Raw genomic sequence first — 26,998 nt, forward strand, 5'->3', positions numbered from 1 at the left:
TAAGTTTCACAGGAAGCGAGACCCTGCTGATATCTTGATACCTCGATTTCAGACTTTTAGCCACCAGCACTGTGAAACAGTAAATTTCCTTTGTTTAAGCCACCTAGCTTTTGGTACTTTACCATAGCAGTCCTGAAAATACTACAGTGCTGCGTGTGTATAAGCTACTTTCCTAATTATGTTTATATAAATGCTTATTTTATTAGCCATTTAAGGTGCTGACTGTCCTCACCCTCCTCCCCACTGCATATGAAAAGAAGCTGTTTTCTACCATTGCCTGTACATCTTATGGAGAGGGAAATACCCATTCTTAATTTTAACAGCTGTGGTAAACTCGATGATCTTTACAGCTTCCTCTCCAGGACTTAGAAAGCAAGACTAATACTTACTCATGAACTATCTCAGCTCTATGCCAAAATCACTTTTCCCCTAATATTTTGAAAATCATACACCAGGTACAGTTTGAAGAATTCTTGACCCTACGGTCTTTCAAATCCCTTTTAAGTCTGAGATTCTAAGACAGGCAAAGGAAGATGGGGAAAAAATGTTTTTTTTCTGTTTATAACACTTGTAGGATCAAGGGTTTTTTTTTTTTCTTTCTTTCTTTGTAAAAAATGAGCTGTTTGCATAACTGGAATCATAAAGTAGCAATTTAACATTAGTGACTTGAGAAACTGACAGAAGGCTAAACAGAACAAAACAGGAACCAACAACTGGGCTATTTTTATTGCTCCTTTTTAGTACTAGCAAGTGCAGTGATATAAAAACTACCATGAAATCAATTAATTTTAGTCTTTTTACAAATTATTCTAATTCTCCTCTCGTACTATGTCTATGTGAAATAATTGCTTTGTAATTACTGACATGATTAAATGTTAAATAAATGTGAAATCTTTAGTTTGGCAGCCTTAATATGCCTAGAAGGCTCCGTTTCATTACTTCTTTTTAAGTACTTCACAGTATATTGCTTAGTATTTTCACTGCAAAGCTTTTACCATGCCATGTTAATAAATGCTGCATAAAGAGCCAGTTGCTACAATGGTTCTTGATTATACATTCAGAACTACAGAGAGACCAATGGAAAAACAGATCATCGTTGGTACTGAAAGTGCCAATATGTAGGCTGCTAACACCAACACTGTAGATTTCTGGATGCCAACCAAGTCAAGCAACTCTATTAGACTGTATCAGATTTTCTTTTGCTCCCAGATTGAATGAGAGTAGTTTGTAACAGTGGAAATAACTTCTCATCAAAAAGAACGGCAAACATTTTCGCATGCATTTCAGAATATTTCTTGCATTTTTCTTTGCTCAAACAGAGTTCTGTACTATCTTCTGTTATACTTATTTCCAGTAGTAATCTTTATTAGCTAACTGACATTTTCATAAAATTTTTATTTAAAAAATGAAAACATCCAATGTCCTTAAGATGGGAGCCTGTATTTTAGCTCTGATCTAGTGATATTTCTCTAAAGAATCTGACTGCTTACAGTTTGCCAATTAGAAGACTAAGTGCAGTTTGAACTTTAGACTGAGAAAACGTCAAGAACATATATCCCTTCCACATTAAAATGTTCCTTTAAAATTTGGAGACCAATATACAGAGTGTACATATCTATAGCATAAGAGTTCCTGCTGCTCAAGGTTAAAGACTGCAGACTGCAGTATTTGGGTGAGTGACAGGATCTGCCCTTCAACTTGATAGACCTTAAGCACATTGTGTTTCTACAGAATGCCATCTCTTTCAAAGAAGCAAAATAAAGCCATCTGTTCCTGAACTCTTAAAATAAACCTGGTTTCAAGTTCTTTTTCTCGACTATTTTTATATGACTGTTCTAATAAAGACTCAAAGAACTTGACTTTCTTCATCATTAGGAGAGGATGAATATAATGTAAAGTGTGCCTGCTTGTTCAGACCTTCCCTCTGAAGGCTTAGGGGCCACAGTGGCTCTCTAAGAACAGCGTCAAAATGGCCAAACGCCAGGGATGGGGAGCAGGATATAGAGCAAGGGGGACAGCATGGTGGAAAGTGCCTTACGTGCTGCATTGTCATAGCACCCAGTGGAGGCAGATGTGATTATTCTCATTTTATAAATGACCTTAGGGCTCAGAGATTAAGTGCCTCACCAGAATTCCCACAGCGATTTGGTGAAGAAGCTGGTATTAAACCCAAGACTGTTACATGCTGAAGTCAGAACTCTGTGTGGACCCACCTGCCTCAATGATCTCATTGGACCTCCAGTAAATATTGTCAGTGCACTGCAGCATTCTCACAGGTACATATAAGAAAACTAACTTGTCAAGTAGAACCTTGGTTTAACCAGAAGATTAGGCTCAGGGAATTTGCAAATTCAAAGGTTTCCTAGAAAGCTTTTAGATTTAATCTTTAATACCCACTTTCTTGCCTTTGATAAGAGTGGTTAAATTTTTGGTTTTTTAGAAGACATTTTTTTCTTCAAGACCCTGATAATGAACTTATATTGGAATTTTTTTTTTAAATCTAAAGACTTGGTTATTAACTTATTTTCTTCCAATTTCCCCTTTTCTCCTGTAAGTGGACTCCAGAGGAAAAAAATTCTAGTTAATTAGAATTTCTGGTAATCAGGTTTTTAAATTGTTTTGGTAAATTAAAATCAGATGAAAGCTACCTCCTTGAAATAGTTTCTTATTATAGATTCTCCTTGATGCCAATGTGTTTGCCTATGTTAATATGCTTTGAAACTAATGGTCCAATACTCAAAGTGCTCAGATCGTCCATGACCTGGATGCCATAAATCCACCAGTGCACATTAGTGGGATGGTCCTTAATTACACAGTTTAGGCTTTGTGTAATCAATGGTGCAAAACAACAGCTGAGAACATTAAAACGCCAGCAGGCATTGTAAATCATAATGCATTGTATAGTCTCTCTTCAATTCATGTGTCGTATTAAATTAAAAGTAAAAAGAATGGTTTTAGTTAAATATCTATATTGCCACTCATAACCATTAAAATATAAAATCATTCAGTGCCGTTATAAGATCACCTTTATTTCTTTGCCTCCTAGTTTTCTAATAAAAACTAGTTACTTTTTGAACTTTAAACATAGGAATCACATTTTTAATGAAGCAAAATTAAAGTTATCTCTTAGAAAGGTTGACTAAAATAAAAAGGTTATTTCTTAATAAAATGCATTTTAAAATAAATTGCAGTACTGTGTTATCTATCTAGGACTAATATGCACCTTAAAAGCTTTCTGTAGAGTTTTAGGTTTAAGAGTACACCACTTAAACTGTGAAATGTTCAAACGGTTATAATAGTGATGACATATAGTTTAATATTGGTTCATTTTTACTTCAAATTATATTTAAGTGAGGATAATGAAGACATAATTTGAACACAAGACCAAAGAAAAGAATTATTTTCTTGGAGAATTAGCAACTTTAAGGAGCAAGCTTTAGCAACTTGGGATAAAATATGAACAGGTAGCTTATGTTTGCTTCAGGACTTTTAAGTCTCAAAAACCTAACAAGCCCCTAACATTTCTCTTGTTAGCACTCATGAGAAAATTCAAGATTCAGAAGTATTACCATCAGCATGTGGCTGGCAATTAGGCTGTTTAACCCTTCAAAGGAATGATAGAATTGAACTAGCATAGCTGATTGAGGAACTCTTCTGTGTGAAGTGCTGTGGGTGTGGGGAGGGGGGACGGGGTGGGGGTGAAGCAGGGCATCCAAGGTGGAGAGGAAGTTGGATGCAAAGCAGTGGGATCCTAAGCCAATCATGAGCATTTCTTTCCAAATCCAAGTTTAGAGACATTACATTATTAGCTTAAAATTGTTCTAAGTGAATGTATTTACACCACAGAAATTGGCGAACACTGCAGATTTGGGCTTATCTTTTGGAGAGCTAGCTGTTAAACATTTACCAGCACACCACTGGTGTAAAGGCACCAAAGTAGCAGGGTCAGAATAAGTACACGAAATAGGAACTAGTTCATTCTGAATGGGATTTAAGGTCTACCGAGATAGGAATGAAAACCAAGACAGAAAGGAAGGAGGGTGCCTAGCTACGGAGGGCTTTTGATGCTTCACTGAGGAGTATTCGCTCAGTGTATTATTCTTGTCAGCGACCTAGCAGAAAACAGAAGGTACATTCAAAAGGGAGTATATAAAGAAAATTTTTAAAAGGGACCATTTATAAGGCATGGACAAGGTTAAGGTAAACTCAGAAACGATGGCCAAACACCCTTGAGCTAGCTATTGAAGGAAGCAGAAGCCAACAAGAAACCAGATGGCAGAGGACCCACTGAAATGGTCAAGTCTGATTCCCAGAGTAAAAAGCAAAATGGAGAAGAGTAGGGTGGATCTGGAGGGGTATGGAGAATATCCAGCAGTCTCAAAGTCAGTGGGGACCACTAAATGTCTTTGTACAGGGAACGATGGGATCATTTCTACAATTCAGAAAGACTGAGTCATCTCAGCTCTGTGTAAGAAAGGAGGAAACATGGGGAAAGCCATTAAGAAGCACTTACAATAAGCTAAATGAGAAGTAATGAGGACTGGAAGTGGGATTGCAGTTATAGCAACAGAGATGAAGGACCATATTTAGGAGACATTAGAGAAATGTAAGTAGAGAGGTATCTATCAGATATTATAGTTGACTAGTAGACTGGAGAAAGGGGAGGGAAGAGTTAAAAATAATACCAAGGTATTGAGCCTTGGATGACTCTGAGATTGTGGTTGCTAAAGCAAGATAGGGCCTGCAGGAGCTTATTCTGAAAGTGGGATGAGTTTCCATTTGTGTGATTAGAAGAGGGAGAAGTTGGGGTACTTCTGGTTCCCTCCCTGCTGGACCAGTGTGTAGTGACTTTATTTCTCTGTAGACTGCTATGGTATCCTCTTGTACAGCCACAGCTCATTCTGGATCCAAATCATTGCCTCTTCTTGACCCTTCCATGATGTTGTGATTTTGGGGATGAAAATATCCAGCAGGCATTTGAAAAGACAGGACTGGAGTTTGGGAGTGAGATTATGGCCAGAGATAATGTTTTTCTCACAAAGGTCTAGCATGGAAGACTTAAGATTGCAAGAGCCATGCAGAGAAAAGAAAAAAATGTTATGTTAAGGGTTCAGGGGAGCCAGAGATGTATTGCTATAAAGCACAGTATGAGTACGAAGGATGACTGCATTTTGCTGAAAAGTAAGCGACTATCTCTACCAGATACTCTGATAACTAACTGATGATAGTGTCTGAATTAAGTTGTATGTCAATACAAAGATGGAGCTAATACAAATTATTACAGGGGCAGCAGGCTAACCCAGTGTTGATCTCTGTATTATGAACCATAATAATTGAGATCAGGCAGAAAAGTAGATCTCTCCACGGAGGACAGATCAATAACAACTAGGTTTTATGGTCATTAGCACCCTAATGAAGTTATTCACCATCTGAATCTCTTGGAGGATCTTGCATACTCAACATCACTCACCTCTTTCATGTTAACACCGGCCAGATGTGGCTAAATGCAATTTACATAACGGAGATTTTGAACAAGAATGATATTCCACACATGAAGGAAGCATTTGCATGCCAAGCAAGAGGTTTTTTTTTTGTTTTTTTGTTTTTTTTGTTTTTAAAGATAGCCCTAAACTAGTATTTAAAAATTTCCATCTGTGGGCAACACAGTTGATGTGTTGTCTGTTAGCCAGTGTTTTAATCAGGGGTTCATCTACAATAAAAGGAAATGTGTTGCGGGGGCAGGGGGGAAGGCAGTGGAAAGCAGAAAATAAAAGAAGATATATGAGCTTACAAGATATTAACTATATACCACTTTCACATCCATGTATCTTTAACCAAGGGGGGAAGTCAAACAACATGCCCAAGACCACAGAGAAATGAAGGCAAGACTCCCTCCTTGCAGTGCCCTTTAGCTCTTAGATCTTGGCATGCCAGTCCAAATTATGCCAGGCACAGGGATGCCACTCAACCAGCCCGGGCCCCTGAACACAGCAAGAGCTTTCCCACACATCCTCACAGCAACCTTGTGGGTTCATATCCTCCATCCTACAGATGAGAGACCTTGAGAGTCAAATAAATTAAGTCTTTTAACCAAGATCACCCAGCTAGTATGTGACAAAGTTGAAATCCCAGACCCATCTCATCTGAGCCCCTCTTTTTGGTTTTTTTCCATTGTTGTGGAATTTTCACAGACGATCACTTAATTATTATGTCTTGTCTCTATTCACTCTATCTCCCCAATGAGTTTTGAAGCTTATTTGGGATGGAAATAACACCTTGTACATTTTTTTCACCCCCCCCAACATGACCCCGCTAATAGCACTTGATATTCTACATGCATTTAATGAATACTTTTTGATTAATAACATTTCCTTGGCATTAATAACATAAAGGCATCCCCAAATGAGTTCAGCGTTCTATCATAACCTCTCTAAAATAGTAATGCACTAACATCTCTGTGTATAATACAGGTTTAAGAGCTAATATCTACCCAACTATTTAGGGAATAAATTTTTTTTAATTATTTAGAAGAAACAGTATGGCAAAATGAAATAGACATGACATTTGGTGGAAATCCCTTTCCTCTTTCATTCACTCAATATTTTTAAGTGTATCTTCCATGTGCCGAGTACTCTTCTAGGTGCTAGGGTCCCAAGGCTGAGTAAGCCATAGTCTCATCGCTCAAGGTGCTGTTTGGTGGAGGGGGCTGGTATTACAGTGATGTAAAAAAATAATCGTAAATTAAGATAACATGCTATGCTTGAAGGGAGGACCCGGAGATGTGGGAAAGTCAAGGACAGTGTGGCAAACTTAGCCTGGAGGAACACCAGAATTAAGAGTGCCTGGTCCTACACACTAACTTGTTGTGAGATATTGGGCCAATTGTTTGCCTCAGGTTTTTTTCCTTATCTTGAAATACTTACCTCCCAGAGTTGCTATGCCCTCCTCTCAGCACACTTAGAAAATGCTGATTATTAGCGAGAGTAGCCAGAGGTGACTAGCTGGGCTGGGTGGGTCTGGCTGTCCCCAAGGGCAAAGAGTATCAGTATCTCCAATTACCTGTAAATGCACCCACCTACCAACTGGGAAGCGCAGATGAGGAGGATTAAATAAGACAATGAATATAAAGTTCTTTATAAATAATTATTAGTTCCAGCTCTCAAATAATTCAAAGAAAATGAGGCACCTAATAGTATTCTAATCCTCTTCATCGTGAGTAAACGAGAATCTAATAGCTAAAACAAGGTAGAGGCTATCGAGGCTTAATCGTAGAAGCATCTTCCTGTGTCCATCCACCATGGGTCTCCTTAAAAGCACCAGATTTGGCTTGGTTGGTACTTCCTCTTGCTTTGTGAATGACCCTGCTCCCAAAAGGACTCTTAGTTACACTGCACTGGGTTCTAGTCTGGCCCCAACCAGAAGCTTTGTAGTTTGGTCAAGAAGCAAGATGATAAATGTTATGAAGATGGCGTTACTAAGGATCAACAATAACGGTGGTAGCAGCATGATTTATTGAGCATGTTCAAGATGCTGGTCACTGTTCTAAGAGTTTGACATGCCCCAACAACTGTATTACCTAACAGTGGATCCCAGAGGGCTGAAGTTTGGGGGTCTGTTAGCTCTAACAATGTCTTGAATTGGGCTCCTCACTGGAGAATGATAGCTCTGAACTGAACCTGTTCTCTCAGGTTAGAAAATCTGATTCCACGAATCACAACTCAGGGGCATTATGGTCTTGTCAGAGAGAGTGGATACAGAGCAGGATCTAGAAACAAAAACGGCTCTAATGTATTCATCTGTTCTTCCAAAGCACATCGGCTGACTCAAGATTTCTTGCATGTCTGGACAAATATGAAGCTCTCTTGGGGTCCACAAAAGGTGATAACCATGTGAATTACCAAATTCACAAATACCTAGTCTGAATCTTGTCTCTTAAAATATCTCCACTTGCCTCCAAATGAGCATCCAGACACTCTGGCAGTCAGAAACACCAGATTTCCACATAATAATAATACCACTGCTATCCGTTGCTACTGTTTACTAAGTACTCCCCTTGGTCCAGGAACTGTGCAAAGAGCTTTAGACGCACGATCTCACCGAGCAAGTGCAGTGATTCTGTCAGGCGGGTTCTATTATTACCTCCACTTCACAGATGACGATACTGAGGCTCACTGAAATCACTCCAGGCCATAGCGCTAAGATGCACATCTGGAGCCAGCTCTTCCCAACTCTAAGACCTGCCTCGTCTCCAAGCTTTTTGTCCTGCCTTGGGCTGTACATCCTGTAACACGATGGCAAGGACTCACATTGTTCGGATGCATCACTTGCATTCCAGAAGGATCTCTTAAAGCAAAATAGTCTTTAGAAGCAAATCTCGAGTAGTTTCTAATATTATTAGACAGCTTTAAGCTCTTGTAAAAATCATCCAGTACCTTTTAGAAGGATCAGCAAGCTACTTATTTCTGCAAGTGTCAAAGTAACTTTATTCACAATTAATATTTTCACTTCTTTTTTCTGTGCAACAGAAAAATGCTTTTCAACTTTTAGAAACCTTCTAAATTTAGAGAATGATATAACTCAGTATGCCGTGTGATGGTAACGGTTAGGCGAATGCAATCTTTAAGTATGCATTTTCGTCCATTTAAAATTGCTTATTCTAAATACAAATTTTAAAATATGATGCTAATAATTTCAATATAATTTTAGAGGATAATTCAGTGATGATTGGTTAAATAAGAATACCAAGCTAGATTTCAAAATTTAAAGTAATAAAAAAATCATCTTACATAAACCTTACTTTAATAATGGAATTACAGAATTTTTAGAGCCAGATGGGCTATGAAAGCTAGTCTAGTCCAATCCTTTTGTTTTATAGCTGCAATTAAAGAGAAATAAACATAGCAAGTACTTTAACAGTACAAGTTCAGAGTCAGACCCAAGTTCACATCCCTGCTCTGCCACTTACAAACTCTGAGACTTCATCTGTCATCCACAGCCACAGAGCCAGCTCTTCAAAGTGCCCTGCTGAGAAGGCAGGACTGCTGTAAAATGAGAATTCCAGTAAAGGACTCCCCTCTAAAACAGGTGTATATTCATTCATTCATTCATTCATTCATTCATGTGACAAATATTTACTGAGTACACACTAGTTTTGTGGCCTTGAGCAAGTTACTTAATTGCTTTGTGCCTTAGTTTCCTGAGCTGTAAAGCAGTTATCTACATTTAGAGTTGTTGCAAGGATTAAACAAGTGAATGCAGATAGGATGTATGGGATGGTTCCTGGCACACTGGAAAGGCGCAATAATGTTGAATATCACTATCTTTCTCCTACTGCTACTACATTCTATATTATTAATTTGGGACCTATATAATATTTTTCTCCTAAATACTAAAGCATCTCATTTGTATAGAGCTAATCTCACTCTATTGCTCAATCCTGAGGGTGAAGCCATTTGGAAACTTCCTCAGCAGGATTCTATTTTGACAGTGTTACCATTCACGCACAAACAGAAAACTGTCCCAACAGCATTTGCCCACATACTTTGTGTTTTTCCTTCAGATAGCTTTGAAGAGACCCAGGTTTTCACCTGGCCTCCCAGGTGAGAAATGATGAGTTTGTGAGTATGTGCAGAAGTTGGCTGGGATTCCAGAGACAAGACTATCCCCATAGGACAGAGCAAAGCTAACTGGTCCTTCAGGGGGTTAAACCTGACGTGTAGTTCTCCTTGGAAAGAACCATAATCAGCTGAAGCATAAGAGGAGAAATCCAATTAATTGCCACTCCAGCGTCTTTCAGTGGTTCTATCATGGTTGGATGAGTTAATATAGATTCCATCAGTGTCTTGGAAACTCTCAGGTCATGGCTGAAGTCCTATATTATTCTCGCTCATGATCTTGGAAATCACAGAATTATGAAGATGAAAAGAACCTTGAGCAGTCAGGCAGCTTCTCAGTCTTCCTTCTCACAAGAAAACATTATACCATCCCAGAGAAGTGAGAAGTAGTTACCTCTTTAAGATCTTGAGTGAAGGCTCTCCCCCAAACCCATTTTTAATGTGCCAATCTTATTATTAAAAGCAAAAACATAAACTTCTCAATATGGAATCTGCCTTCCCTGTGGTGTGTGTGTGTGTGTGTGTGTGTGTGTGTGTGTGTGTGTGTGCGCGCGCGCGTCTATGTATGTTATGTGTGTATGTATATATTGGTCATCATTCTCTGGGAGGAAATTTAAAATATCCCCGCCAAAGAAAAAAGCAAAAAGCAAACAAAACCAAAAACCATGCTACTACTGCATCTCTTTCCTAAGCAGAACATCCTCAATTCTGTCCACATGTTCTGGGTTTTCATTTTCTTACCCTAGCATCATTCTCCTATGAACTTTTCTTCCCAGCTTGTCACAAGTATTTTTTTAAGCTTCTAAAGTCAGCTTAAAATAAAATATTAGAGGGAAAGTGTGATTAGTCCTTAGGTGTCTGGGAAACCCAGTTTAAGTTTCTCTGCATGACACATTTTAATTGATGCATCCCAGATCCTTGCTCTCTCTGGTAACCCAAGAGCTAGAATGCTGAGTCACTGTCGTATTATTACCTGATCTGACTCCATGGCTCAGGAAGCAGCCCTGGTGTGAACGGGAAAGGCAATGGGTCTGAGAGAGGCAGGGAGGCTAGTCTTATCCCAGGTCCGGTGTTTCCCTAAAGGTGTGACCTTAGGCAAATTGAAATTGGGCTAGGAAGAGGAGCCCTGAAACCTCTCTTTTATAGCTAAACCTTAGAGAATTATTAAGTGACTTGTCCAAGGTCACACTGAATTTCTCCATGGCTCTGATCCCTTAGTCACTGAAAAAAGGGAGAAGGAATGATAATGTTGTCTCAGAATGCTGCCGGTCAAATGAGATACATATTTAAGGACTCTGCAAAATTTGAAGTTCTAAAACATGAGGCATTACTCGCTTTGTCAGCTCAGCCACATCTTCTCTTGATGCAGCTTGTACAGTCCTATGTTTCTTGCCACCGACATTCCTTCTGTTTCCAGCCTCCTCTCCTGATAAGTCAAGACATTCTGAATTCTTACGGAGTCCTACAAAGAATGAACAACTCCATCCCCAGTGTAGAGTTCTTGATAGAGTTAAGGTGTCTACCCTCTCTCAACCAACCATCCAACTCACTGGTGTTCAATGAGATTAGATCTAAAATTATCTCCTGCCAAGCATGGGTGTTCCTGGTGATAGCCTGTTTTGGGAATTAACCAGAATGTTTCATAAAGCCTTTGCAGGCAGCCAAAATCTAAATGAAGTCTCCTTCTTCTGTACTTCCGTAGCTCACACTTTCACCACCACCACATGCTTTATTGCACTTGGCCAGTCTCCTCTCCATGACCTTCACTGGACTTAAACTCACTAAGGGTAGAGCTGTGTCCGCCAGAACAGGGTTCCTCAACCTTGGCATGACTGACTCGTGGAGCAGATGCTTCTGTTGTCAGGGGACTGTCTGCGCATTTTAGGATGTTTAACATCATGCCTGGCTTCTAGCCAGTAGCATCCTCCACCCCCAGCTGTGACAATAACTGACGAAAAATGTCTCCAAATACTGTCAGATGCCTGGGGGGCAAAATCACCCCCACTTGAAAACCTCTGTGCTAGACCTAGCCGAGTGCCTTTCTGTGCTGGGCACTCAATAAACACTTGTAGATGATTACATGACTGATGGTGACAGAATGCTTATGACAGAGTTAGTGTATAAGCTGCAGAAAAATCAAGCTGATTTCTTTTGATTTTGGTACCTCCTATAAAGCTTGGCACATGGGTGGTGCCCAGTATATATTTACCAGGTGAACGAGTGTTCTATGATCATAAGCAGCTTCCTGTATCCCAGGTAGAATTCTTTCCCTCAGGCGAGTCCAGGTGAGGTGGTGGGGAATTGTCATAATAGGGGGAGAACCTTTTTAAAAGAGCAAAACTGTTCTTAGCTGTAGGATTAGGAACCAGAAGAATCACCTTGCTGTGTCTGCCAGACCTTTAGCTTCCCATTCAATCACGGCATATAGAGCAAAAATCAAATTCTTTGCAGGGGTAATACTAGAAGCATCTTCCAGTGTCCTTGGGTCCTTGGATAGGAACGCACAGTGCCGGGAGGGCTGCAGGACACCCAGAAGGTCACACATTCAGTCATTAGTGTCAGATCTGGGAAATGAGCCTGCGCCTTCCTGACTCCCTGTACAGTACTTGATTACAGTGATTATTATGGATGCAAATTAAGCTTTATTACTATTGTGAAATAACAATGCAGGTTAATGATATTCTTTATTGCTATGCTAACATTTTTTCTAGAGGGGAAAATTATAGGCATGAAACCAATTAAGCAACCTTTCTTTCTTTGTAAAGCTTTTTTAGTTTTCCTAAATGAAGATTCTCTCTTTGTGCTCACTGCTTCATAGTGCAAACTGATTTTTTGTCTCCTAGGTCTCACTGAGATGGATGCTACTACTGGTGTGGTCCTTTTCCCTGTATGAACCAAAAATGACTGTGCTGATCCATAACTGCACAAAGGGCAGTCATGAATAAAAGGAGCAAATATTTTGAAATGAAAACTTAATGGACATTGTCCTGTAGAGGTAAGGCATTGTTGTAAATGCTTCCCTTGGAAATCTTTGTTAGTCAAAGGCTTGCGTTCGCCTATTCCTGGACCGCACTGTAGGATGGCTCTCCTCCCGTGACTGAAATGGTGGCTCCAAAAAATGATAACAGATTAACTCACTTATTCCTCAAACTTTACATAGTTGTCCTTTACTCCCAGGTCTCCATAATATTTGCCCCAAAAACCTTTCAAGTGGAAGGATGTAATGTCACACGTATATTGTTAATGTAACTATGGTAACCAGAAAATGCCACCAGTGTGCCTGTTTCATACACAAATGAGGGGACAGCTGTGGAGTCCACATGTCTGCCAGTGGCATAATAGATGTGAGCCAGGATGGCCTGGGTCAGAAAATTACAACTCATTTATATTAATCAGAGCTTTCAAGTAACATTTCAACCTCTGAGCTATGAAGAGTGTACACGGAAGGCAACAAGCCACCGTAAAAGCAGTTTTTACTCCACAGTTTTTAGAACTAAATGTTGTAAGTAAAGGCAGCGGCATCCTTGGAGGATGCCAAGTCAGAGTTGACGGACTGCCAGTGTGTGTCACTGCAAGTTTAAGCCGAGTTTCTTTGCCTCTTGGGGATGATTTGCAGTGTGTTAAGTACAATGGTTCCATTCAAGTTCAGTGTTTATGTTAGTTATGGTATTGGAGGCAAAGCTTCCACAAACCTTTTAGCAGTCTCACTGATTATGGTCATCAGTCCTTCTAGCCCTACGCCCCCAACCAGGTCCTGATACAGATGAGGAAACTGAGGGTTGACGGGATTAAGAAACTGACCTAGGATCACCTGAGTATGACTAGATAGCTTACTTAACAACCTAGTAACTGATAAAACTGCTAATATCCTACCTTTGTTAGACCTTTTGAAAACATTCAAAAACTAAAAAAATAATATGTAAGCTTGCATATTGTTTCTTTAAAAAAACACTATCACATAAAATGGCATATATTTTAATTATTAAATAGTATGCTTAACACGTCTATAGGGTGTCCATGAAGTCTGGAAATATATACTATATTATCTTCTCATGTATTGTAATTGTAATGTCAGTAAACCACTTATTATACATTTTGCTATGTTTTGAGACATGGATGCTACCTACATCCACTGGTGTATCCATAAAGTAGGTGAATGGTACTATACTAAAACCAGGAAATTTAAAAAGCAAACTTCATTTAAGAAGACTTGTGGAACGAATGGTTTCCTCAGTCACTCAAGTATTGAATATTACTTACAAGGTTTAACTTTTGACTCTATTCTGCACTTTAAGCCAAGAGAGAATACATGTTTTCCTTACTTCATCTATATAATTATAATTTCATCTTGAATAAAATATTAATCAAAGCTCTATTCATGAGTTAAAGATACTTCCATTGTTCCCAGAAACCAAAATACGATTACAATTCTAAAACAGAATTTGCTTTATCTCCAGATTGCCTTAACCCAAAATAGATGTTCAGCATAATAATTTTTTAAAACTAAATACAAAATTTGAGCAACCTTACATTAGTGCACAAGTGAATCATTCAAAGAACTATTATTTTGTAACCTAAAAATAAATTATAAGAAAGCATTATGAAAGTCTAGTAAAAAATGACACCCAAGTCCTATAATTTACCATATTTTATTCATGGCTTATGGCTTATTTATGGTGGCATAAAAGGCCCACCATTCTGTTTATTTATCATCATACCCAACTGGCTTGGGAAGTAGCAATATAATTCTGTAGAGGCAGGTTCTCTTTAGTACCTGCTGGGTTTGTCCCCATGAGTCTCACTGCTTTAGAATATGTGCTAATTGTTCTAACAGTTCAGGTCAAGAAGCTCGCCTTAGCTGGGTCTAACCAGAGAGAGTCAATGGTTGACTTTTCCCTTGCTTTTCGGGAATTTCAGACACTGCCCAGAACTACCTATGTTATTGTTCAGAACCAGAGTCCACAGTTGGATCTGGTCTAAGATTTTATTTTGCAGCATGATCCTTTTCTAATAACAAGTACTTTATTAATTTTATTTACCAAGGAAGGGGCCCTATCTTCCCTTTCATTAGACTTGCAGAATAAAGAGTTCACACAGGCAGGATAATAGCCAGAGATAAATTCTCAATGTGAGGCTTTGGTCATTTTAAAGTTACCATGTTGTTTCAAAAATAGCTAGACGATAACTTCACAATAAAATGGCTTATTGCCTAGTTTTAAAATGTCAACTGCATTTTATAGTTAGCCCTCAAGTCCATAATAAAGACAGAATCCCAGGCTTAAGTCATGTAAGAGTTTATTATAATGATTTGTTACTTTCTGACTTCTGGATAGCTCTAAGACAGAAAATGTAATCTTGGCTATACCATTTTCTTACTTAAATTTGACTCAATACCTTTTTCCCCTCCTGGGAAAATACTGCCTTATGTGTAAAAAGCCACTGAACCAGCAAAAATAACTTAGGAAACATGTAAAATAGCAGGCTAACATCTGTTACCCATCCCCCAACCCCCCCACACTGAGCCTCAAAACAATGTTGTCTTTTTTTTTGGTTGTATTTTAATGTCCCTTTCAGTGAATATATAGAATACAGGGGCAAACACTGTTCAGTGAATAGGCTCTTTTTCCCTTCGACAGTGTTTGGGGCTGACAAAAGAAGAGGCCACTGGGCTGGCTTGTCAGTAGGTATAATCCCAGGGGCTCACGTGCGGCCCACACTGCCTGCCTTTTGTTCAGCGGTTGCACAAGGCCAGGAGGTGAGCAGTGCAGTGGTGTATTAGCTACTATTAGACAAGGCAGAAAGTTCCCTATTAGGGTGTCCATGGCAAGACTGCCTCCCCATCCACTGTTCTGTCCTGTGACCCGAAAACCCCTCAGGTGACTAGGAATGTGATGGTTTCATCACCTGCAGTTCTGCAAGTTTGGGGCCTGTTACTAAAACAATTTTGATTGGGCTATTTACTTGCTAGTGAGATCTTCCTGTAGTCAACTACAAGTATCTTCTCTAGTGTGTATCTCTGAGGATGGAGAGCAAATGTAAGCAGGAGATGAGATTCCATAAAAAAAAAAAAAAAGGAGAGAGAGAGAAGAAACTCTAAAAGTTGAGGGGTCAATTCAGCAATTACTTCAAACAACCAAAAGTGGAATTAAGTTACTGTCTGCTTCGTATAACCATTCTCACTAGCTCAGAACATCCGGCTTGAATATTGCACGAAGACACACAGCCAGGTAAAGAGCAAGCAGTACTTGGCGCTTTCAGTACAAAAGCACTCAGAGAATTTGACTCTTGAATAAAGGTGTCAGCAAGACTTGGAATTTCCAAACAGAAAAACTCACACTGCGCCTTTATTCCATTTTCTTAAGGTCTATTGTTAACTAAAGACTCCTTGTCTTTTCAAATTCCTTCATGTGAATGGATGAGGCCAGACATCTGCCAGGATTTGCTCACATTTGCATGCAAATCAGAGTCTTTCGGACACACGTGGCCCTGGAGCCAACAACACCACTTTCACTCTAGGACGTAACACTGATCAAAGTACCTTCCTGAACTTTCCACTCCTCTAGTCCTAGCTCTTAAAAATGAAGTAACGAGCATATTCCAGTAATACTGATCCTTCAGACCATCGTGGCAAAGCAAATTGCAAAAAAAAAAAAAAAAAAAAAAGTCTTAAAAAAAAAATCCTACAAGCAAAAGCCCAAGTCAGCAGTACCTGTTCCCTCACTGAATTCCACTTTTCCCCTATTATCTAGGTCTGGGAATGAAAATGTTAGTGCTCAAAGTGGCATGAGATTTAGAGAAAGGTCATTTTCCTGGACTCTCGGCCTTTACCTGTGTGGTTCGAAAGCCTCAAAACTATTCACACCGGGTCATTCATTCATGCATTCATTGCCTGTGGCTGGGGCGGTGAACCCAGCAGGCAAGGTCCCCCTCTCCCCAGAGCAGGTACCACCTCCCGAACCTCCCACTGCAAGTATCATGCCGGGTCCCTCACATCGGTCCTGGGACGGGTTTTCCCACCAGTCCCGGGTGCTCAGCGCCCCTCCAGCTACTTGATCTTTTCACCCTACCTGGGTCTACCAGACAGAGACTCCCCTCCATGGTGGCAGTCGCGGCAGCGCCCTGGGAAGTGCGGAGTCGGCGGCTGCCCACACCCCTCTCCACGCAGCACAAAGGACACTCGCTGGCAAACTTTCCTCGTTATCGACCCCGGCCGCGCGGGGAACCCAGCACCGGCTCCACCATGCCTGGGGCGGACCGAGGCTTCCCTGACGTTCCAGCATCCCTGGCTGAAAGCCTCCTGGGCTGCCACCGCTTCTGGGCTCAAAACGTGAAGGGTGAGGTCTTTCCCCTACTTAGACCACGCGACGGTTGAGTAGATTCTTCCGAATGCTCGGACTTCAATACACTCAGTGCTTTGTGAATTACACCCCTGGCCCCCTTCTTTACTGACAAGGCCACCTCCAAGACATCCTTCCTCTTTTCTCTTCCCACAGCTTGCTACCTTCTTTCCCCCTCTCCCAGTCCTCTTTCCAACTTCTCAGGCCCCTTTCCGCGCTGTTCTCCGACTCGGGCTCACATCCCAGCAACCCTCTTTCCTCCGGATCCCCCGGCATCACCCTCCCCCGCGTCGGTCCCTTCAGTCTAGCAGGCTCGCCTCCAGCCATTGCCTTTTGCCCATTTCTGTCCGGCCTTCCTTCCAAACTATCGTTCTCCCCGACCCCTGTGATTTTTTTTTTCCCGTAAGGTTACTAGATTCCGGTTTCCCCGACTTCGTCATTTTCCCCAGCTCCATGAGCCGCGCCCCCTCGTACCTCAGAGGCCCGCGATCTTGTCCCACGGTTCCCCAGACCCTTCTTGGGCCCGCCGCGCCGCCAAGTTTGCCTCGACTTCCTCTCGCCGCTGCCCACACCCCCCGCCGCCGCCCCGCTGGGCGAGCGCACTTACCCCGGGGCCCGGCTGGCGGGAGTGTCGGGGTGCGCACGGACCAGGCACCGGCGGTGGCAGCAGGAGGAAGAGGAGGAGGAGGAGGACCGGCTGAGCGGCGCCTCCTTCCCAACACACTGGCACTGGCTCCTTGGGGGGCTCCCGGCAGAGCACCAAGACGGGAAGCGAGGCAGCGACACGAGCAACAGCTGCTGAGCGGGCCTGGGCTCAATCCGGCTGTCGGAGGCAGGACTGGAAAAAAGGGTAGAAGTGGGGTGCAGAGGGCGGGGCAGCGAGCTTCCAGGTCCGGAGGAAGGCGCCCGGGGCGCCTAGGGATGTTACGGCGCGGATGCCGCCGTCCGCGCTGACGCCGCCGGCTCCGCTCCCCGCCCGGAGGGCGCTGCAGGCGCGGGCGCGCGGGCCTCGCCTAGCTCCCCGGCTGGCTGCCGGCGCTCTCGGTGCGCCCCGCTTTGTGCTCCCCGCAGCCAGCGTGCACCTGGTGTAAGCAAAAGCGGTCAGCTGATGGGCTGCCAGCCGATTGGCTGCTCCGCGGTCTCCTCCCCTCCCGCCCGACCCCCTTCCCGGCCTCCCACTCTCGTCCTCCCGCCCCCCACACCCGCCCCCGGCTCAGCCCCGTGCTGGGGCACCATCTGTAGCCGGCCCAACAAAGGCGTAGCGCCGCGGGTCTCGGGTAGGTCGGCCGCCCTGCGTCGCCGCCGCAGCCGCTGCAGGGAGCATTGGGCCGCCGCTTTTTGTCTGGGGGACGACAGGCTGCGGCTGGGTTAGGGAGGCAAAGCACATTGCCTTTTCTTAGCAAAAGACATACAAAAAAAAAAAAAAAAAAAAAAAAAGCCCATGCTAGAAGGCCAGCTAGGCACAATGGGGCCAGATCTCTGCGCAGCGTAGAACTTGGACTTAGGGACTGAGAAGCAGACAAAATGCACTCTGGGAGAGAGCCGAGACTCAGTATGAAATCTGACCCTTCGTCTTAAATTGAATGGTGATTCCTTGGGCTGGGTATACATGCCTAGGTGTACATGCCTGGGTGTGCACACACACGCGTGGCTGTGGAATTGGTCTGTGCCCTTGCAGCGGGAAGAAAGTGTTCAGACACTTGAATGGCAAAGCAGCTTCCGGTTTAGGGAGGCTTTCAGAAAAGGTTTCTGAAACTTTGTAATTACAGTTTTGTGATGTGTTAGGTGTGAAAGTTGTGCTCAAAGAAGCAGAAGATTGAGAATGCAGCCTTTTTGAAATGGGGAAGTGTCAGAGAGCAAGGTGGAAATGGGCTTTTGGAAACTGCACATGAACCTGAGTTTCAGCTTCTAAGCGGCTAGTTTAGAGCCAGGCTCCAGAGAAGCTCTTTGTAATTGTTGGGGGATTTGCATTAAGCTAGAGCATTATTAACCTCAGTGCCGAGCAACTTCAGGCAAAGGTATGTGGTGACATTTCCTTATGATGTCCAAGCTTCGAACTTCTGGGGAATTTGGAAAGATACATTAATACAGAATCGTCTTTTGAATTCTTATAAGGACATAGTATAAATTTAACAACAGTCTTATGTCTTGATTTCTATAGCATTCCTGGTGTATTTCATAAATGTCTGATAAATACTTGATGCTTTCATATGTCCATTTATTTTGTGTTATCCTGAAACTGTCATACAGATACCAGTGAGACATGGTGTGCCTTAGAAGGCTCTGGGGAAAGAAGATACTATGATTCAGGGAAGAGGGCAGGTGAAGAGTAGAAGAACAGCTACACAAAAAGGCCCAATACAATAGGGTGGGAGGGAGCTACCTATAAAGATTTTAAAACTTTCAAAGCAAGTTGAATCTAGAACCTTTCCCAAGAGTCATGCTTTTGTCTCTTTCCCACTTTCTCATGATGATTATATGTAGCTTGGATCTCTGGTGGAAAACACAGAACTTGAGCGATCAAGAAAGGTAGAAGACAGGTTTCTTTAGGTTTTGGGGACTGTCCCTCTTGGGGTGGAAAGGAGATGACGTTTAACCCGCACGGTGAGGCTTTACAGAAGTAGGTCCTTGGGGGCAGTTGAAGCAATTAAAGGTGATGGGGAGTTACTCTTTCTTGGAGTCAAGGTCTCTAATAGCCTCCAGGTTTTGGAATAGACTTCACGAGAATGGTGTGAAGCCCAGCTAAGAAAAAACAAGTCAGGCATTAGTGCGTGAGCTTTGAAACCAGGCTGACACTGCTTTAAATTCCAGCACTGCAATTTATGAGCTGTGTCCCTTTGGGGCAAGTCAGTTTACTTCTTTAAGCCTTAGTTTCCTTGGCTATAAAATGAAGTTAATAACAGTTCCTATCCCAAAGGGTTATGCTGGTTAAGTAAGCCTGCAGAAGGCTTGATGCAATTCTTGGTATATAGTAAGCATTCAACACATGGAAGCACTCAGTATTATTAGCCAGGTAGTGAAGACTAAAGCAACACATCACGTCAGACAGGTGGGATGATTGTGTTGCAGAACTGACACAGGTCACAGAATATCTTAAAAGCACTAACAGACTCTGTCTCCCCCCTGTTCATTTCTTTTTAAATCACCATATCATTTATTTAAACTAAGTTCCCTCTTCCCCAAGGCAAGAATGAGAAAGGAAGCTCTGCCTGTTTCCACTTGACCACTGCATATATGTGGCTCCTGACAGAAGGAGCATTATCATGAGGAAGAAATGTATATGCGAGAGTTAGGGAGGCGGCCTGGGAGGGGGCTGGGGGGAGGATGAGGATTGCGACGTGTTGGGAAGATTGCTGCAGGACAGAATAGGACAAATGGAGGCAGAGCATTTACAAAGGAATCTGAATTTTGATTCTGCTACTGGAAATTTGATGAACTGCCTACATGGCTAATGGGTCCAAATTTCAGAAACTGCCAATTTGTAACTCTGCAAAGGGGTTTCAGGATTATTTTATCAACCGACACTTAAAAGCCCCTTGTCGTTGGGGTGAATGAAGAGGAAACACTCAGTCACTCCTAGTGAGCTCACACAGTCCTGGGGTCCTAAGTGTATTAGTAAATATTTATTTATTTCATACATTGGGGACCTTGGAAGCTTTAGTGGAGAATGGAAGTAAGTGGATAGAAAGCCCCTAGGGTTCCCAGGAGAGCCAGGTCTTACTGTTGATGTAGGGAGGAGTTCTTGCCCCTGGAGCCGGCCGTGTTGAGACACTGCAAATCCCTCTGGGTTCCCCCACCATCCCTCTGAGGTTCTTCAACTTCAGTTTGAAGAAACATTTTAATTGGTATTAGCCTAATTGTACTGGTCTATGTGGTAAATGAGGGGATTAAAAAAAAGGATGAAACTTTAGAGGGTGATCATATTAGAATAATCTTTAAAAGGACATCTATATTTTGAGAACAAAATTATAATATGCCATTCTAAGCCACAATTCCTTAAAGTTGAAAATATCTCTCTCTAATTGAAATATTAATAGAGTGCTGGTAGCCAGTGTTCTTTCCAGCCTCTGAATTAACACTGTAGCTTTAACATAATCATCACCAAGCTCCTAGAGGATGATGACTGTGCAGCTCACACTTTGGTGATTGTTGTGATCATCGTTAACTTTCATACCAAATGTGTCGTTTCTCTAAAAATTTTTAACAATTGAGTGGTTTTACTGTATATACATAGTTCCTGTTCTTTCAGTTTTGTTCTGCATATGAAATCATTACAACACAAAAAAGTATTAATAAATTATTAATAATCATTAATTAAATTATTTTAGCATTTAAATTGATAATTTGACATGGAACTAAGGTGACCAACTGTCTTGATCTGCCTAGAATTCTCCAGGATTGAGTCCTGAAAGTTTCACATTTTCAGGAAGACCCTCAGTCTGGGTCAAACCAAGATGGTTCATGGTTCTAAATAACTCACATTAAGAAGTTTATGGTACTATTGCAATTTTCATTGGGTTATAACCTTGTAGATACACCAGTAATGCCCTTATGCTGGGCTAGATCAAGAATCCTGCTTCCACTCATAGAACTTGATTGCTGCATAGCCCTTGGCGTCATCTAATCCAACCTCCTTATTTTATACAGAAGAAAACTAAGCCCTGGAAATTGTGGCAGTCTGTGGACAAAGCCTACACTAAAAAGCTAGACTATATACTGTTTGAAGGCAGAGACCAGATGGCCAGCTCCTAGCCCCGCACCCAGCATGCTATAGGTACTGAGTAAACAGCTTTTGAACAAATGAATTGAATCAATTAATAAAATAATGTCTTTTAAATAGAACACATTGTATCTTGAGCATTTTCTTTATATCATTAAAAATTGTTTGAAATTATAATGCTTTATGGCTACCAATCTTCTGTTGCTGAGAAATAAGGCCTTTATCAATTATTCACTAAAATGTATGTTACAGTAAACATACTTATTAGAAATGGCCATTTTGGTTATTGAACTATAGATGCATAAACTATAGCTTGGATTATCAATTTAACATATTCCATTTTTTTTTCTATTTTCATTAGTACTTATTTTTAGACCGCCAGGCCTTACTGAAAAATAAAGGTTTACTTTATATGTTATTTGCTTTTTTACTGTAAAGATTTTAGTTGATAAGTTTGTTTTCAATTATTTGCTCTCCATTCTGATTTCTCTTTTGCCTGTATGATAATAGCTAGCATAAATTAACATAAATTATTTACTCTGTGCCAGGTAATACACTTGGTAATGTTTCTCATATTGAAAGAGGCCGTATACTATAATAGTTACAAGCTAGAGTTCCTTATTTGTGTTACCAAAGTTTCTATTCCAGCTCAGTGTAGCTGTGTGAATGTGTCTGTAATTGCATCTGTATTGTGGGGTTTCTGAGGATTAAAGAGATATGTATGTGCCTAACATATAGCAAGCATTCACTAAATATTAGTGTATTAGTTAATATACTGCTAGCTGCTGGGACAAATAAACCAAAGAACCCTAGGGGCTTAAATAGGGCAGGTTTATTTCACACTCATGTAAGAGTGTGTTTCTGGCTGGGTGGCTTCCACTTGGTCATTCACGGCCCAGGCTGCTTCCATCTTTTGATTCTTCTTCCTCTGTTTCTGCAGATTCCTTTCCATTCACAAAGAGGATGGGGAAAGAAACACAAAAGAAAGGACCATGTGGGGAAACTTTATGGGCCAACCTAAGAAATCGCTCACATCACCTCCACCTCTGTTCTTTTGGCAAGAACTCAGATACATAGCAACACCGAACAGTAGGGGAAACCAGCGAAGGTAGACAAGGTAAGTGTCTAACAGTAGAGAAAATGTTACAATGTGCTGCATTACAAATAGAGCAACATGTATTAGAAGCATAGCAATCTCTCCTACTGTTGGCTTTCATCTTGCTTAGTCCACGTAACAAGTCTGATAAGGGAGGAGGGAGGACTTGACTCTATCCTGACTGACGTCACCACATTGCCTTCCTCAAGGTCCCAGAGACAAAGCAGGGAGAGGAAACTTGTCAGCTGCCCCAACAGCAGCTTGTACTGCTTCTTCTTTCAGTAACCATAGAACTTTAGGAAGTTCAGAACCTTTCCTTGTAAGAAAATGCTTAGAGACTACTGCACTGGAATTCAGTGCCTCTATTATCATAAATTTAATATCCACATTTACTTTTAGTCCTAAGGGCCTCCCAGGCTATAAAGGAAAGATTGGCAGGCAGCATAGACACCACTGGTTTATACACATCCTGCTCACAGAATTTCCCTCCATTTCACCCAACCTTCCTCTGTCAAGTGTGTCTGCATTCTGCCTGCACTTCACTTTATTTTTATAATAGAGATGCTCACACTCTAGCTCTGAGCACATTAACAGTCTCTTCTGAGTAAAACATTGCCCCCATTCCATTTTCATGAATAGTTAGGTCCTCACCTACTAGACTCATTATCTGCTGAAATCCTTATTCTCTGAAATTTGGTTCACTTTGTACCCTCAAGTCTGTATCCTGTCCAAACCTTGTACTGCACAACAACCGTGTTCCTGAAAGGGGACTTAGTTTTTGAGTTTTGTGACTTTGTGAGAAGAGAAGGCTGCAGAGAGATGTGCGATAAATAAATGGTGACTTAGACCGGTCACTGGAAGCGAGGCTATATTGCAGTTCAGTTCAGCAGTATCTCAGGATTTGAGGACTGAAAAGAACCTTAGAGATAATCTGGCTCAACCCTTTCATTTTACAGATGAGCAAATTCGAGTCTCAAGAACACCAAGGTTTCCATGTACTTCAGAGCGTCTGTGAAGTTTGGGTGGATTTAAATCCTTATCCAAGGTCATACTGCTGGTTAATAGGAGCACGAAGCTTAAAATCTAGTTCTTGGGATTTTTAGATCAGGAATCCTTCTCTAGTAGTGGTGTAACTATGACTGAGATCCTCAGGCCTCCCAGAATTTTGTGGATATGCTCTCAGGAGTCTGCTAGGTTGCTATAAGAAATTGATATTTGTTTAAGTTTCAATAATCTGAAAAATTAAGATAAGCATATTCTGAATCATTTGAATGACATCCTTATAACTGAGTGAAGAAAAATGCCATCGAGTGCCAGTGTCTGTGTTTGTGCTTATGATCATGTTGGTGCCAAGCAGTACCACTTTAAAGTATGTGGAACTAACAAGAGAAAAACAGGGCAGTTTTGATGTATAAACGATGTCTTCTCAGTGGCCAGGTGAAGGCCACATAGTATCTCAGCACATTCTAAGAAAGAAGGAGTGGGAGAAATTTCATGAGTTAAAAGTGAGAGGAGAGAAAAAGGATAAGAGAACTGAATCACCCACAACACGGGGTAGTCTAAACTCCAAAAGTGAAAGTGTGAGAGTGAGAGAGAGAGAGAGAGAGAGAGGGAGAGAGAGGGAGAGGGAGAGGGAGGTGGGGGTCAGGACCATATTCACTCTTGAGAGGTGACTTAGTTTTAGAAAAAAGGGAAGAAGTTCAACTCTTACATAAAGTTGATGATAAAATTGATGGTTGAATTTGAGTTGAACTGCTTTGGTAGTTTTTGTTTTTTTTTTTTATAAACAGTTTTATTTAGTTATAATTACTGCTATGAGTTGAATTGTGTCTCTACAAATTCGTATGTTGAAGTTCTAACCTCCAGGACCTCAGACTTTGGAATTTTCCCATTCATAGTTAAGATTTTGTTTTGATAAGAAGAAGAGGAAGAAACATATAGCAGCTAACTCTTATCAAGTATATATTATGTCCTATGCATGGTGCAATTTTTGCATGAAGTCCACGTAGTTCTAACAACAATCCTCTGAGATGGGTAGGTATGATTATCACTCACGTTTTTCTCAGATAAGGTAATTGAGATCCTAACGAGTGTAGATAGCAGGCCCCGGGTACCAGAGCGCATGCTCTTAACTATGGGAAGTCTGTAATCTCTGACTCCATGTATGCTGCAACTCTGTAGTCTGAAAGGCCTGCACCATTTTGGTCATATAGACATAGATATACCTTTGGGGAAAAATTTTTGTAATTAAAAAAGCAAAACAAGTTGATGTAGTGTTCTAGAAACTGTCTCCAAATATCTTAATACTTTCAGAAAGGAGGAGTCTGAGCAATACTACCCACATTTTATTAGAATAATGGAGACATTCACAAAGTAATAAGACCTGAAAGTCCACAACAGGATAGTTGAAAACTTTTGAAATGTAAAAGGAAACAAAATTTTAATTTGTAAAACTGGAGCTTTTTAATAGATGTGCACAAAGGGCCAGCCAAAGGCCACCTAGGTGATTCTTAAGGACTGAGCAATTGAATGGCATGTAGTTTGCCAGGGACAAGTCTTGGTCACTCTCTGGAACATTATTTGGTGAGCCTTTCATGAGAATGGGATTCTAAACTCAGATTTACCACTAATAGCTTCACTTCTCTGAACCCCAAGTTCTTTATGTATAAAATGAGGTCACTGATATAAGCTGTGGTTTTCATTTTTTCTTCCTCCCAGAATTCCTTGGTTAAATTAAATCATAAGGAAACACTATATCAAGATAAAAAAGCAAATCTGGGTTTTTGGTTACGACAACCAAATCTACTTGGCTTAGGTAGGAAGAGCTTTGCTAAAAGGCACTAGTTAGCCTACCGGGTCTCTGGCAGGGCTGGGCAGCTGGGCGTGGGTATTGCCTGCCCGGGAACAAAGCGGCTGGAGAACATGCCCCTGTTCTGCTATAAGTGACATTGTTGCTCGCTTATCCCTTGATCCCTACCCCACTATGGATGGAAACCCAGAAGCTCTACACAGCTCTGCCTAATGATGCTGCCACTATCCCTGCTGGAAGATATGGCTGCCTTTTCATGTTGCTGCCTTGTACCTGTGTGTTGCTTGACTGAACCCAGGCCCTGTGCAGGACAGAAAACCAGGCAGAAAAGGGTGGGACTGGGTGTTGGGTGGGCCAGCTCACAGTATATGCCATCAATGTGCATTGAGGGTGGCCAGAGTGCGAGTCCCTATTTGACCTTTACCTGTCACTGTCCTTTGATGTTGGTGGGACCCTGTTGGCCAGTGACTCACTGAACAGGCCCCCAGGCCTCTGCAGATCAAAGCTAGAAAACCACCAAAGTAGATTATTTTTAAAGTTCTGTCTAGTGTTAAAATTCCTTGATTCTATGCATTTCCAAGGTTAAATTAGAGGAGTTTAAAGAATTATTCTCCTGGAGGACTCAGCTAATTCCAATATATTCTCTATAATTATCAGTAGTTAAGGATATTATACCCAAGGAGTAGGGCTTTATCTACATTTACATTTTGGTTGATTCCCTCAATTAGCTATGTCAGTACAAGAATATTCCATTCACACATGGGGAAAGGAAAGGGAGGGCAAGGGAAGGATAGGGGGAACATTTGACAAAGATATTGTATGCAGTTTTTTTTTTCCAGAAGGGCACATTTTGGGCCTTTCAATGGAATCATTTTTAAGTTGCAAGTACTCGCAGATGCAGGTATAGGAAAACTGCTTACAGTTTTGGGCACAAGTTCGGATCTGCAAACTCTAAGCTCAAAGTTCCAAAATCAGAAGAAAGAACAGGCAAACTTAAGGTACCCTAAATTATACAAAGGTCTGTTTACATAATCTTTTCCTCCCTAATACCTCTCAATTACCAAAAGATAACTATTCTGGTTATTACCAAGACACCTCAAAGACAACAGAGATGAATGAGGTACCATATTGTTAGGCATGGTGTGTCCATCAACTGTATGGTATCGTGGGATATACTGTGTCCTTTAACCTAAAAGCTTGGTCTCTGGATTCAGTCCCTTTAGAATTTATCCATAAGTCAACTTAGCCACAAGATGGAAGTAATAATAGTAAGTGTGTCATGTTACTGCAAGTATTAATTGTGCTCATTATTAGCACATTGCCTGGGACATAAGAATGTTGTCCAGTACAGTCATTGGGTCACCTGCCTTGACCTTTGCTCCTTTGGAAACCCAGTTGGCATTGGCAGTTGAGCAACAATTT

General features: G+C 41.3%; 1 protein-coding gene across 2 annotated transcripts in view; it reads right to left on the minus strand.

Annotated features, from left to right (window-relative positions):
• Positions 1–18,109, minus strand: part of LRRN1 (leucine rich repeat neuronal 1) — a 35,856-nt gene extending 17,747 nt beyond the window's left edge. The window contains exon 1 of one of the 2 annotated variants that reach the window (XM_074344437.1): positions 17,559–18,109. The gene's annotated coding sequence lies outside the window, so the exon portion shown is untranslated. The other variant, XM_010962393.3, reaches the window with a different exon arrangement.
• Positions 18,110–26,998: the final 8,889 nt, after the last annotated feature.

This window comes from Camelus bactrianus, chromosome 17, assembly GCF_048773025.1.
Source record: "Camelus bactrianus isolate YW-2024 breed Bactrian camel chromosome 17, ASM4877302v1, whole genome shotgun sequence".
Lineage (NCBI taxonomy): Eukaryota > Metazoa > Chordata > Mammalia > Artiodactyla > Camelidae > Camelus > Camelus bactrianus.